The following is a 5,801-nucleotide window of genomic DNA, read 5'->3' as shown; positions in this document are numbered from 1 at the left end:
TCGCTTTTCCGACCAGACACGTCGACTGCGTGCGACGATGTAGCAGACGCAGTCCGACCGATCGCATCGGACGACATTCGGGTCATCGGGGTGCCTCCAAAAGTCGATCGACTTTCGTCCCCACAAACGACCTTCGATTCCGCCGACACGACCGACTCAATGGACTCGTGCCTGGAAGTCGGTCGACCCCCGACTCACGCCAGGACGACGTACGTTCAACCCTGGCATTCGATTTTCGACCTAACGACGGACGCTCGATCCAGATCTTAAGATGGGCGATCAGTGGTCGGGGTTCGTCTTGCTTACCCTATACCGCACCACCAACTATCTCGACTAACGACTCAGGATGTCGTTGGGTGTCCTAATGCGGCACGTCAAGACTGCGGCTCTCCGACCTTATGACCCCACGATTACAAGTACATCCCGACAGGAAAGAAAAGGAAGTCAAAAAGGAAATCAGAAATTTCTTAAGTTCATTTAACTACAAAATCAGGCCGAAGCCCGGTTACAAGTGCGCAAAGAAAAACAAAAACAACAAAGGAAGGTAAAGCCGCGATCATCCTTCGGAGTCAATCTCTTCGACTGATGGAAGCTCGGGGATGACCGGTGTATCCACCATGATCGGCATTGGGTCGACGGCCGTGGCAGGATCGTCGGTCGGTGCTGGACCGACGGTCAGTGCTGGATCATGGGTCGGAGCCTGGTCAGGAGTCAGGACCGTCCCTCCTTCGACAATCTGTTCTGGGGTGGCCTCTCCCGCCGCAGCGACGTCCCCCGACGACGGGTCGGCCATCTCTTCCGTGGCTTGGTCCTCGGCCCCCGGTGGAATGATACCGCTGAGGTCCAGCTCTGGGTACAGAGCTTGGATTGCATCCCGACCGTCTTCGTACCCCACTCGGTACGACGCAAAGCCGGACTCCAGCAGCTCCTCTCGATACCTGTCGGAGCCACGGAAGTCGTCCACCGCCCGACTCACTGACTCCTTCGCCGACCTCACCTCCGCTTCCACCCGATCGAGAGAGTCCTTCGCCGACTCCGCCTCTGCCTTCGCTATGTCGGCATCGGCCTGGGCAATCGACAAGTCCTCCTCGGCCTTGGCGAGATTCTCCAGGCTGACCCGGAGCTACTCGCGTTTGGCCTCGAGCTCGGCGGCGACGCCGTCCTGTTCGCGCCGCAGACGGTGCACAGTTCGACCCTTGCGCTTGGCTTTCTTTCGGGCCGACTTGAGTTCGGACCCGAGACGAGAGACCTCGTCCACCAGCCTCGCCTCTCGGTCGGTCGACTGCTTCAGGTGTTCGACCAGCATCGCCTTGTCGACCTCGACGGCCGTCGCCCTGTCCTTCCAGGCCGCCCGGACGTTCCCGAACCTCCGGTACCCGACCTCAAGTTCGTACATGGTATAGATTAGCTGCAAACGTGGGCGCTACGTCAGGAAAGCGAAGTAATGAAAACACTAAGAAGGAAGGAGACGAAGTGGAACTTACCCCGATCATGGTCGGGTAGAACGAAGATAGCATCTCGGTCACTTGTCGAGACTTCAGCACCTCCACGTCGGCTGGGAGAAGGATCCCCTGGCACAGTCTCCTGGCCAAGTTGTGGTCTGCCAGCGCCGACGCTCCTTCGGGGACCTGGGCGTCAGGTGACGCGGCGATGCTTCCCGACCTTCGATCGTCGGCATGGGCCATCGGGGCTTTCCCCCTATCGGCCGCCCCGGCCCGTAGATCGGGTAAGGAGGGGATGCTCGGGCTGGACGCAGCACCCCCCGTTGCAGCTGCAGACGCCGTCGGATGACGTTCGAGTTCCCGAACGACGTCCGACGCCACTCACGTCGGTGAAGCCGCCGACGTTCCTTCAGCCGCTTCCTCCGCCGGCTGCTCCTTCGGTTGCACCGTCGGAGCCGGGAGTGCAATCACCGGCTCCGACTGATCGGTCGCCGACGCTGCGACGGTCGGCGCCGCTGTGGAGGGTTTCTTCGACGGTCGTGAAGGTCCGACCCCCGATGTCGACCTCTTCCTCACCGCATATTGTCTGATTTCAGCGTCGGTCGGCCTCATCCTCGACGGTGTCCCTGCGATGCTGACAGAAGGATCAGTATATGCACGAGAACGAATGACGAGTAAAAAGACAACCGATGGATCGGGCGATACCTAGACGGGGGACCAGGCTCAGGCCAGCATCATAGAGGGCTTGTTCAGTAACAAGCTCCCTCTGCTTCGGGACCGACATATCCTTGAGTCGGTGGAAGTCCTCCCGGTCGTCCGCCTCCACCCGGCTGTTCTTGTTCGCCTCGGTTTGGGGCACGCCCCAATGAGAAGAGAAGCCCCAGGGAGAAGAAGAAGAAACAAAGAAAAACTGGTTCTTCCACCCGTGAATGGATGATGGAAGGCCAGTGATGAAGGAAAGACCCTTCCGGAGGTTGAAGAGCCACCACCCTCGGGCCTTAGGGTGGGGTCGGAGGACAAAAAATGCCTGGAAGAGAGAGATACGAGGGTTGGTCGGCAGAAGCTGACACAACAGGACGAAGCTAATTATTAGCCGAACAGAATTCGGCGCCAGTTACGCCGGACAAAGTCCGTAATAATCTAGCAGATTCCGAACGAACTCCGGAATCAGAAGCCGAAGACCAGCCCGGAGGTCCTCGACATACAGTGCCACCTGGCCTGCAAGTGGGTTGTTAACCCGACCGCCGGCCCCTGGGGCGAAAAGTTGGAACTGCTTCGAGATATAATACTGATCCCGAAGCCGATCAACATTCGGCCCCGAAAGCGAGGAAACCTCAACTTCCGGAGTCGACCGAAGGTCATCGATCGGATTTTCCGACCGAGCCTCCTGAGATGAGGTTCTGGCCATAACACCAGAACCAAGAAGAAGACAAGACTGAAGGAGAAGGAGAAGGAAGAGAATGTATTTAAACGAAAACTAGGGCAAAACAGAAAGGAGCACAAACCCCGGATGGACCCTTGCGAGAGTGGGGGAGGGGGCAGCTGCCGGCGACGACGGAGGGACCGCTTGGGCAGAGTCTCCGCAGCAAAACCGTCAGAAATGGAGCTTCGAGTACTGGTGGCCCCATATATATAGGGCTGTTCGACGGTCGAGATGACGCCGCGCTGACCAAGACTTCTCGGATGAGCGACACGTGGCGGCATCTGGGCCCCCTCTTTTCGATCCGACGGTTCGGCGCACCCATCCCGGAAGGGCCACGTCGCCTTCATTAAATGCGAAGGATGCCGGAAGGACCGCGATTCGAAATTAAATTGCCCGCGGCGATTCGCGTCCCCGATGGGATGCCTGACAGCGACCCACGCTCCCAGAACCGACGCCGGATGGTGATTTGCGTTCCCCAAAAAGCACCGGACACCCGATCACCTGACACCGAATCGTCTGACGCCCGATCGCCTGACACCGGATTGTTTGACGTCCCGTCATCGGACAACGGGACACCTGACGTCGACTTGCCCGGACCATCTGCCGGTGAGGTCGGCAAACTCGGTCCAGGACGCAGCAAGGAATCCACTCCTTTCGCCCAACGTCCTACCCGCATGGAGATGCGGGCCAATGCGACATCAGGCTCAGGAGTGGGGGGGCAACTGTTGGAGAATACCGACCGACCGATCGACCGATCGAGGATATGTCGGTCGGGCAGACCTTTCCTGCCCTCCCGACCGACTGCACCAGGGGATCTGATGCCCGACTCCCGCGACATGCCCGACTGACCGTCGGAGGGGTCCGAAGCTCTACCCGACGCCCCTCAGCTGGCCACCGACCCAAGGTCGGTCGACTCCTCCAATCGCCGTACTACTGTCAGAGACTGTCGGTCCTGACAACAGCATGCGGCACTGCCCCTAGGGGCATTATCCCGCCTATGGCATTGTCAACCCTAGTGATTTGACGGCCCCATGGCGATTTGATATCTTTACGGCGATTCTGACAGTCTACAGTGAATTGACAATTCTTCAATTGTCCGCGCCATTAATGACGGCGCCATACCACACTCCACTATATATATCGGGGAAGGCAACAGTGCTAGGGGCCATTCCAAAAAAACTCTCAGGCTTGCTCCCTCTCTTTCTCTCTCTCTCGATTGAGCTCCCTGTCTTCATTTCACTGTTGTCTAATCTCCTCTCTGACTTGACCGTCGGAGGGTCCCTGCCGGAGCCACCTCCGATCAGTGTGGATTTTCTTTTGCAGGCACTCGTTCTCGGCGATCAGGCGACGAGGAGATTGGCCGCAATAGTCTGTACTTATAGCAAGCAATAACAAGAAAGAAAACACTTTCTTTCAATCCTTAAGCAACCATCCCCTGGTTGTAGTAAATGACTATAAAGGAGCTTCTACATAGACACATGGCTCTCCAAACCAAAGTGCAGTTACTTGTATCCTAACTTGGCTTCAGATGGGTTATTTGTGGAAGTTGTTTTAGCAATTTGAATGTCATAATATGCATTGCAATGTAGCATGTAAACAGAAATTTCTGTGGAGTAAATTGTCCATGAAAGGAGAAAAAGATTTAAATTTTTCATTGTCTCGTAAAAAAGAATGGCAGTTTACCGGATCTGATTAGAAATTTCACTTCACTAATTTCTAGAACTGGCTGTTTATCTTCTTGAACTTATTTGCAGATCCTCTCACAAGAAGTCCACATTCAAGTACCATCCTAAGAAGATTCATGACACAGTTATCTTGCTCTCAAAAAAATGCAATGCTCTAAAATCCTCCAATTTAGCTAGTTGTAAAGTGGAAGCAATCATAGAAAAGGAGGTGATTTCGTGTTGCCCAACATGGCATTTTTGATATTGTATGGAAGAACTACATGATAGACCTGACTTAGATTTTGTACTTCTTGGAGGATTAATTTTTTAGGCCCAACTTATAGTCCTCGAATTACCCCACACAAGGTACTATGATTAGCTAAAAAGATGGTGATACATAATCTTATGCTCCCTAGGATGCTGGATACTGTACATGAGGAGGGTATCTAGGACGAATCATGCAAGATTTGTAGAATCTAGAGCATGTGGTTGAGTATTCGGCTCTGTTAGGATTTGACGCCTCGAGATTCAGCCCACATTGAGCCCACAGTGAGGTTCGCGGCGAAAAATGGAGTCCAACGAGACCAAGATCACCTGAAACGGAGCTCGGATGGAGAAAATACGAGCTTTCGAAGATGGCACGAAAACCGAGGCGGTGGAGGACCGCCGGCGACCGGCGGCGGGCGGCAGCGGCGCGGCCGCAGGCGGCGGCGCGCGGGACGCGCGTCCCAGGCCCGCTGGCCCGCGTGGGACGCGGGACCCAGGCCCGGGCGGGACGCGGGACCCAGGCCCGCGCGGGACGCGCGTCCCAGGCCCAGGCCCGCGCGGGACGCGCGACCCAGGCCCAGGCCCGTGCGGGACGCGCGACCCAGCAGCCTGCTGGCCCATCCCCGGTCCACCGTGGACCGGGTGGTCCACGGCGCGGCCTGTGGACCGCGTGGACGTTTCCCACTCGTTTCTCGCGGTCCACGGCCCTATTCCGTGGACCGGAGCGCGATCGAAGGGCTGAGGAGGCTTCCGGTCTTGATCGGACGGTTTGGGACGTGATTTGGCTTGATTAAGGATTCCTAATCACTCTCTAACTTATGTTTAAGGCTTTAAAAAGCCTGAGAACGTAACAGAGGGGGGGATGGTTCGGTTTCTCGCCGCCGTACGAACCGTGAAGAGAGAGAGGCGCGGGTGTGCTGTGAGAGAAGGAGCAGGAGGCTTCTGGACAGCGGTCGCCAGGCTCTTCAGGGGTTCAGGGGGTCTCCAAGAGAGAGAGAGCTTTTG

Source organism: Elaeis guineensis, chromosome 13 (assembly GCF_000442705.2).
Source record: "Elaeis guineensis isolate ETL-2024a chromosome 13, EG11, whole genome shotgun sequence".
Classification (NCBI taxonomy): Eukaryota; Viridiplantae; Streptophyta; class Magnoliopsida; order Arecales; family Arecaceae; genus Elaeis; species Elaeis guineensis.
This window is presented reverse-complemented; position numbering follows the sequence as displayed.